Below are 10,048 nucleotides of genomic sequence, written 5' to 3' on the forward strand. Positions count from 1 at the left end.
GTTGTGTATTGGATGGTAAAGTTCCCGATTGCCTTTCAGCAAGCAATTGGGATATTCTTCCCATATCTCTTTCAAGGTTTTGAATTGATGCTTGATGATTCCTTTGCACTTGCTCGTTTCCCGTTTGGACTTGATGTATTTGTCTCTTCATTTGTTCATTCGTTTCTGATTGACTTTTGACAAAATTCATCATAACTTCTTCAAAGTTAGATTTCTTCTCTACTGGTTGCGTGTTTTGATTTTGTTGTTGATATGGTAATTGAGGTAACGGTTGTTGTTGGAAATTTTGTTGAGGTGGATATGGAGGTTGGTTTCTATTGTAAAAACCAGGTGGTCCATTTCTTTGAAAAGCAAAATTTTTCGGGTTTTGATATCCAGGATTTTGATATCCTGGGTTTGCAGGTTGATAACCAGAACTTCCTCCTTGAAAATTTCCTTGTCTTTGATTGGCAATAAAATTAACTTGTGCTATTGAGTTCATTGGCCGATCATTGATATCACAGTCTTTCGTGAGATGTGGTTGTCCACAGATTTCACAGCCTACTTGTAATGCTAAGACTGTTGAATTTAGCTTCTCTATTTCTCTTCCAAACTTTTTAAATTGGTTCGACAGTGAAGCTATGGTTGTATTGTTGTCTTCATTTTCATCAAGGCTTGCCACCGTCCTTCTAGGTTGTTGATCTCTAGACGGTGTCCATTCAAAAGTATGAACTGACATGTCTTCTAACATGTCGTACGCTTGATTTGGTGATTTGTACATAAATACTCCTCCAGCGGAGGAATCTAATATACCACGAGTATGTTCATCAATACCACGATAAAAAGTTTGTACTATTTGCCCTTTTTGCAATCCGTGTTGCGGACAATTTCGTAACATTCTTTTTAATCTTTCCCAGGCATCATAAAGAGTTTCATCCGACTTTTGTTTAAAAGTGGTGATTTCAGTTCTAAGCCTTTCTGCTTTTGCAGGTGGGAAAAATCTGGTAATGAATTTTTCTCTTAATTCGTTGAAAGTTGTGATAGAATCAGGTTTTGATGCTTTCAACCATGCTTTTGCGTCTCCGATTAACGAGTATGGAAAAGTTCTTAACTTAAATGCATCTGAAGAAACATCTTTGGTTTTATACAGTTCACATAAATCTTCAAAAGCTTCTAAATGTTCTATTGGATTATTATTAAGTCTTCCGTCGAATTGGTTTTCTCGAACCATGTGCATAAACTGCCCCTTAACTTCCCAGTTATCAGCCTGAATTTCAGGTCTTCTTATAGATGAAAGAGCGAGAGGGGGAGTAGTTTGTCTGGTATTCCACATCGGTAGGTCATTTGGATCACGTGTTTCGTCAGCCATTTCTTCTTTAATGACGATGGTTTCAGTTTCAATTTTTATTTCCGGTTGACCACTAGTGTTTCCTACTTGTTTATCTTTTTTGTTGTTTTTCGGCGTTTTCGGTTGACTAGTACTACCTAATTTTTTTAGTTTTTCTTGTTTTAATCTTTTGTTCAAGTCTCTCTTTCAGGTTCTGGATTAGGTGTAACGAGTTTAGGTTTTCCTGAACGGGTCATACAATTGAAAAATTGTATGTAATCTTGAAGGATTTATTTATTAAGTATATAAACATTGAACTTTCTTGAAAATGAATTTTCACGAAAGGATCGAATAACTAAAAACAATATAAAAACCTTTAAACAAATAGACTTTATTCCTGTTTCGAATAGCCAAAAGATGTAGCAGGGAGCCAGGATCCTTTAAATCGGAAAATCCACAACTCAGCCACTAACAAATCCAACTATTACTACGAATAAGAAAATCGTCTATTCCGTTTAAACTGCCAATTCCCCGGCAGCGGCGCCAAAAAGTTGATGTGCGTGATCGTGTCCTTTTATTTTGAACGGATTTAGATTGAATTTATTACACGAATTGGTTGTGATTATATGGCGTTTTTATGATTTCGGATTGATTTCACACATATAGGCAACTTTGTCCTATCCGTATAGTAATAGTTCGTTGGTAAATCCGGTTCGTTCCACAGGGAGATTGCGTTTTCAAGATTTTTAATCGCTAAAAGTTAAACTATTAAAAGGGGGTTTTAGGTTAGGTTTTAACAGAATTTAAACTTAACAATATGGTAAAAAGTAAAACAGTAGAAAGTAAATAAAATATACTACATGGTAAAAAGTGAAAATGGCGAGATTTAAAATAGAGTAGTGGCTACTAAAATATGTCCCCTCTGGATTAATGGATTGTTTTTAAGTCCGATTACAATGTTTTTATATATAACTTTATATTTTACCTTTTGATTTTTATAAAGTTTTAACTAACTAAAATTTAATCTAACTTTCGTTAAATCTCGTTTTAGCGAATTAAATTATATCCCGACTATCCAAATTGAGATTTAACCCGGTATTAACTTTCGCTAATACCAAAATTATAACGGTCGCCCTTTTTATAATTACACGATTATATAAACTATAATATTACCCAAACCACCGGATCACACTTCTAAATTGTTGTCAATAATTTGTCCATATGTCCGTCTAGATCACTAAGGTGTTGAAGTATAATTTATGTAAATTTAATTAACTTACGTTCATCAATTTAATAAATTATGTGATAGGGGTGAAAATATTAAATTATATAACAATGGGTCGGTGATTAAACTCAATATTAAAAATAGTCAAAGTTACATCGTAATATTATAAATGATTTAGTCCATTTGTCCAGAGGTTCTACATTTTAGTAACCACTATGGGTATTTAGTTGGACATTATAACGACATAAAAATATAAATTATATAAAACGTATAACAAAAATAACGATAACTCTAATGATAAAAATAACGATAATAACGATACTAATAATAATAATAATTACAAAAATTATAACGACAATAAAAATAACAATAATATAAATAACAACAATAATAAAAATGATGATAATAACGACTATAATAACAAAATATTAATTTAAGTACGAGACATTAATTTAAAAAGGATAACTTACAAATATTATTAATCGCGTAGCGTAGAACGGACAGAACTTTGACTTCAAAACCCGTAAAATAACTCGTTACAATACCCAAACTTGTAGAAATTTAACCACTAATCTAATCTAACCTACTCCTAAAACTAAAATATAAAATAAAAATGAGAGAAAGATAAAATGGTAGAGGTGGTGTGTAAAAAATGTCGAGTAAACTGGCCAATTTATAGGAGAATTCTGAAATCTGAGGCCCATGCACTCGCATGAGATTTCAGTGTATTTCCATGCACTCGCATGGGCAAGCTGGCCAGCTCACATTGATTTTATTTTTTAGTTTGTCGACATAATATTTAAATATATATATAATATATATAATTTTATATAATTATATATATATTATATTATATTCTTGTGCATAGTTGACTTGTAATTTTAGCTCCGTTGTCTCGCTCGTTTACGCTCGGTTTATGTCTCGGTTCCGGTTTCTCGAACGTCTTTTCGTGTGCTTTAAAATCTTGTACTTTGCGTTCCGCGTCTTTGAAACGTCCCGTTCATACCGATTATAAACGTCACGTACTTATTGGTGTCATTGTGAGGTACTGACCTCTATATGTGACATTTTTTTTAAAATCTGCATACGTTTTTATGATACAAACCATAACCTTTATTATAACCGAAGGCTTATACAACATAATAATTATTATCGTTTAGCAATAATCTTAGTCTTACAAACTTTACATTTGATAATAATAATACGATTTCCAACATATTTCACATTACAAATCTTCCGATATGCAGTTTTATTTTTGACACAAATATGCATACTCAAAATCTTGCTTAAATTCGGCATAATGCAGCGGAAGCTTTTATTTATCACCTGAGAATAACATGCTTAAAATGTCAACATAAAGTTGGTGAGATATAGGTTTAATGCTAGCAGCGTTTTAAATATAGACCACAAGATTTCATATTCATAAACATTTTAATAAAAATATTCTAAGTGGTTGAGCACTTGGTAACCATACTTAACATTTAATCAATGTCGCATATTCCCTTTATTATGAAATCTCACTACACTGTACCAAGTGTAGTCACCGAAACGAAGTACTGTGCAACCGTTGAATACTGGTCGTCCAGTCCGGTTGGGGTTGTCAGTTCCGATAGATCTATCAACAGGATTCGCGTTTACAATACCACATGTAAATAGTAATTACCAAGCTACAGGGAAATATGCCAGTGGTACAACTCAACGTAGAATATATTTTTTATCACTTGTGTCCATAACGTAAATCATAAAATGCATGTATTCTCATCCCAAAATATTTAGAGTTTAAAAGTGGGACTATATACTCACTTTTGCCTTGAAGATATATAACCCGACCTGGTCTTCGATAGATATCACGAACCTAACCATATATAATATATCAACATATTTTCTTTTCAAATAATCGTTTCATATATACTTGTAATACTTTTAATTTCTAATAGTCCGTAGTTAGCAGTCCGATGTTAGTTGCTCAATAAAATAAATAAAGACCACATCGTATTCGTATTGATCGGAATTAATCTCGACCCATGGTACCGTATTGTCAAATGACGTATTGTGTACATGGTGTCTTATGATTTAAAATCGTGACCCAAAGTACCGTATTGTGTACAATCATGAGGTCTTATAATTAATCTTCTCGTGTTGTTTACGGGTGGTCCTGAAATATATAAAATCAAATTATGAGTAAATATATATAAAATATCATATTAATTAGCAAATATATGATTAGTTTAGTTTTACTCCAAATAATTTCGTAGCTAAACTAGCTTCGGATACCCGATTTTGTTTTAGCCGTAGTTTCTTCATTACTACTCCGTTTTTGTTGATTCAACTTGCCACTTCCTTGGATCGAGCCATTATTTATGAATATGAACTGTAAATACCTTGGTTTGCATTCTAAATCATAGGTTATAGGTCAACCTTGGGTGAATCTTATGAAAGTGATCATTTCCGTCATAAAAACCACATCTATATGATCATTTTTATAAAAATACTTACACTTTGAGTTAAACCAAGAAATTTTTATGTTTTAACATATTCATAAGAAATATCATTTTTCCAGAATATGAACTTCCAAATCAAAGTTTGAGATGGTTTTTAATTATCCAACCCAAAACAGCCCCCGGTTGCACTCCAACGACGTAGATTCAGTTTTAAGGTTTTCTTTGTAAAATCAAGTTGTATTTTGTTAAGTTAGCATATCATTACAATATATTATAGGTCTTGAAGTGTTTTAAAAGTCAAGTTAGAAGGATCTATTTAGTTTGCGAACAAGTTTGAAACCATTCAAACTATGTTCTTGTTGTTATAATTTATATATTCGTAGTAAGATAGTTATATATGAATTGAACAAGAAGATGAACAAAGGTTATACCTCAAGTATGATGAAGAAAGTTACTGAATAAACAAGATATGAACTTGTTCATGATGACTTAGAAGATTAAGAAGTGAAATCATGAAAAGAAACAAAGGTTGTAAGTAAGTTTATATCTTGATTTAAGATAATTAACTTACATGAATTGAATCAAAGTTTAAACATAGTTTTACCTTGATTATGAAGCTAGAAACTTATGAAGACCTTGAAGAACACTTGAAGGTTGAAGATGAGAGAGTTTAGAAGATAATCTAGCTTGAAAGAAAGTTGATATGAAAGTGTGTGTGTGTGTGTATATGTAAACATGTTTATGTATGTATATATAAAGATTTTATGTTTTGATTTCTAGCTCATAAGTCTTCCTAGATGTTAACACTTGATCCCACATTTTGTTGACTAATAAAGGCTGCTAAGAGCAGATAATTGAGGTCTAATAATTGGTATTTATCAATAGTAAATACATCTAGAAGCTGCGTACAATACGGTTACATATACCCTAGGTATACGTGTAGAAATCTTGAGGAAACAGAACGAGAATTCAAATATAACTATCTTTTGTGAATATACTTATATTGTTTTATGTATTTAAGCCCTTTAAAAGTGATTAAATACGTATTTATACGATACTTGGATAAGCATTATAGGTTATAGGTATATATGTCAATGAACGTTACGTATAGTTACCGTTTTGAAAACTTAAGTTAGTAGTCTCAAAGTATACTTATAACTCATTGTTATTAGTACACAATGAGATGTTAAACCATCCTTAGATCATGTTAAATATGTATAAATATGTATATGTACACAATCGTATAATTATCGTATGTTATATAGTTCGTGATATCATCGATCAAATTGGACGGTCAAACATTGTGTAAAACTATTTTCAAAAACACAAGACTCAACAATTTGGATTGCTTATCATGTTGGTAATGTTTAATTTATGTAAATATTAATCTCATATGTATGAAACGATCGGAAAAATCCGGGTCGTTACAGTACCTACCCGTTAAATAAATTTCGTCCCGAAATTTTAAAGTTGTACCTATTTTGCGTTATCGGGAAAAAAATGTGGGTACTTTTGTTTCATCTGATCCTCTCGTTCCCAAGTAAACTCGGGACCTCTTCGAGCATTCCAACGAACCTTAACGATTGGTATGTTGCTCTACTTGAGCTGTTTAACTTCACGGTCCATGATTTCGACTGGTTCTTCTATGAGTTGTAGTTTCTCGTCGACTTGGATTTCTTCAAGAGGAATGGTGAGGTCCTCCTTTGCAAGGCACTTCTTAAGGTTTGAAACGTGAAATGTATTATATACTCCGGCGAGTTGTTGTGGTAACTCAAGTCGATAAGCTACCGGTCCAATGCGTTCGATGATCTTAATCGTGCCTACATACCTTGGGTTCAGTTTACCCCTTTTGCCGAAACGTATTACACCTTTCCAAGGTGACACCTTTAACATAACCATGTCACCGATTTGAAACTCTAATGGTTTCCTTCGGACATCGGCGTAGCTCTTTTGGCGACTACGGGCTGTTTTCAATCTCTCCTTGATTTGTACTATCTTCTCAGTAGTTTCGTGTATGATCTCGGGACCAGTTAATCGGCGATCTCCTACTTCATTCCAACAGATAGGGGATCTACACTTCCTTCCATACAGTGCTTCGAATGGTGCAGCTTTAATACTCGCATGATAACTATTATTATACGAGAATTCTGCTAATGGTAGATATTTATCCCATCCGTTTCCAAAATCGATCACACATGCCCTGAGCATGTCTTCAAGAGTCTGAATTGTTCTTTCGCTCTGTCCGTCTGTTTGCGGATGATATGCGGTGCTCATATCCAAACGAGTTCCCAGGGCCTCCTGTAGTGATTGCCAGAACTTTGATGTAAATCTACTATCACGATCGAATATAATGGAAATAGGTATTCCATGCCTTGAAACAACTTCCTTTATGTATAATCGTAATAGTTTCTCCATTCTATCCGTTTCCTTTATAGGCAAGAAATGTGCAGATTTGGTGAGACGATCAACTATTACCCAAATGGTGTCATAACCCCATGCAGTCTTGGGTAACTTCGTGATAAAATCCATGGTAATACCGTCCCATTTCCATTCTGGGATTTCTGGTTGTTGAAGTTGTAACGGCCCGAAAATTTTCGACCAAATTTAAACTTTATCTTTATATGATTCCGACACGATAAGCAAAGTCTGTAATGTTGAGTCTTAAAATTTTTGAACTGTTCTCAAATATTCAATTGACCTTCGACTATTCCCGACGATTCACGAACATTTAATTGTAAATAGATATGTATATTTTATATATATATATATATATATATATATATATATATATATATATATATATATATATATATATATATATATATATATATATATATAATAATTTGAACTATAATTTGAAATATTATATGATTTAATTATTAGGAATTATTATGTAAAAGAAAATAAAATATGATATTATAATAATTATTATTTAAAATATATCAATATATATAATTGAAGTATATTAAATATAATTATTAAATGATGGTAATACTCGGTTGTCGTTTCGATTAGTATTAAATAAGTTAAAATACGAAATTATGAGAAAATAAAAAAATAACGTCGAACCGTAATAAATTTTAGGGTTTCTAAAATATATTTTACCTTAGAATGAGTTTTAGCACTCCGTATATACTACTTTGGATGGAGACTAGTTAAAGTATTAATATTTATGTCTTTCACACGTTTCAACCATTATTATATGTATATACATCTTTATTGACAATTTCTCTTAAAATTGAGAATAGAATATCGACAAAGTATGACAACATATTGAAAGTTTACTGTGCGAATGTGAAGAGATAAACTCAGCATAGTAATGGCCTTATGTCTCCATGTGGAAGTAAATTATACTTATATATATTTTAGTTTACCCATCGAACATACACACACGTAAATCTCTATTTTTATATTATTACTCGGATATTATTATTATTATTATTATTATTATTATTATTATTATTATTATTATTATTATTATTATTATTATTATACTTAAATGTTTAATAATACTAATTATTTTACAAAAATATAAATGTAGACATATATATACCACGAAATCAGATTTCATAATTCAACATCACTGTGTATGATTGAGTAGTAGTACAAATCAACTCCATTTAAGAACAAAAGTTGTTAACTATATTAATCAAATCGTACATATTTTTCTTCTCCATTTTTTGTCTGTGTCGATTATGGCTTGAAATCTGTTAGGAGTCTTTTTCGTGAGTCAATTATGATCAAAATTATTACTGCATCATTCCTCCAACACATTATACCCTGCCATTTAAATTGAAAAGCAGAAATAAAAAGAAACCCAGTTTGGTTCCTCTGTTCTTCAACTTTTTACCCATAACTCAAAAACGAACCAAATTCCAAAAATTAATAATGCCATCTTGTTAGGAATCCATCACTCAAACTACCTGCAAAAATCTCAACATCCAATTCCTTAAAACCATTTCGAATTTTTGAGTCAAACTTTGTAATTCAAAAGTCAAACAGATTGTTCTTTGTAAAATTCGAGTTCTTTGGCATGTTTTAAGTTAAATTAAGAATGGAGAAAGTTTCTAGGGGTGATTTGAAACACAATTCGTGTTATAATCTTTGTCTAAAACGCTTTCAAAATTGAAATCAATTTTTTTTTTTTATATTTTTTTTTTTTGCTGTTTTCTAACAATATAAACACTGAATATTAATGGTTACGATTAATTGAAGTATGAAACTTTTTTTTATGATTGATTGGAAATGGGTTTGGTCGAATTTTTTGAGAAAGAGGAAGAAGAAGGGAGACAGTAATTTACGGTTTATATTTTAAGGAAGGTGGATTATAACAGATAAAAAGAAATGGAGTATTGGTGAGGAGTGTTTGTATATGATCGAGAGGTCCTAGGTTCGAAACTAGGCTACTACATTTTTTTTTTATTAATCTGCTGCAGTCCATTAAGCTTAGTGGACTTTAGGTTAGGCTAGAAAAGGAGTTAGAAAAATTTAACTGTTGGGCTGCATTTGTTTCGGGCCGAGATCCATTTGAATAGGCTGCTGGGCCGAATGTTATGAGAAAGATGAAGAAACAATTTACTTACATGTTATATAATTACGCGATCGAGTTATAACAAGAATTGAATCAGCAGATTAGGGGTTAGGGATGTTTGTGTTGAGCGAAAGGTCTTGGGTTCGAGTCCTACCTGGAGCATTTCTTTTTACTTGAAGTTTTTAAGGGTATACACAATTTCTTTTATTTTTATTATTATTATTATTGTTATGATTATTATTATTAGTTATTAAGGTTATAATTATGATTATAAATTGTTATTGTTACTAGTGATATTATTATTAAAGGTATTACTAATAGTACTAGTATTATCATTATAATTATTAGTATCACCATTATAATTATTATTATAAGTATTATCATTATTATTCTTATAAAGTAATAGTATTATTATTATCATTAACATTGATATTATTATGAGTATTATTATCATCATTAATTACTATTAATATCATGATTAAAAATCATTATTTTTTTATTATTATCAATATTAGTATTATAAGTATTATTATGAAAATTTCTAT

At 31.1% G+C, this 10,048-nt stretch overlaps 1 non-coding gene across 1 annotated transcript; it reads left to right on the plus strand.

The window, feature by feature from the left end:
* The first annotated feature begins 848 nt into the window (after positions 1-848).
* LOC139903750 (small nucleolar RNA R71) lies at positions 849-955 on the plus strand. Its single transcript, XR_011778544.1, has one exon. It is a non-coding gene; the product is annotated as a small nucleolar RNA R71 (small nucleolar RNA).
* Positions 956-10,048: the final 9,093 nt, after the last annotated feature.

Source organism: Rutidosis leptorrhynchoides, chromosome 3, assembly GCF_046630445.1.
Source record: "Rutidosis leptorrhynchoides isolate AG116_Rl617_1_P2 chromosome 3, CSIRO_AGI_Rlap_v1, whole genome shotgun sequence".
Lineage (NCBI taxonomy): Eukaryota > Viridiplantae > Streptophyta > Magnoliopsida > Asterales > Asteraceae > Rutidosis > Rutidosis leptorrhynchoides.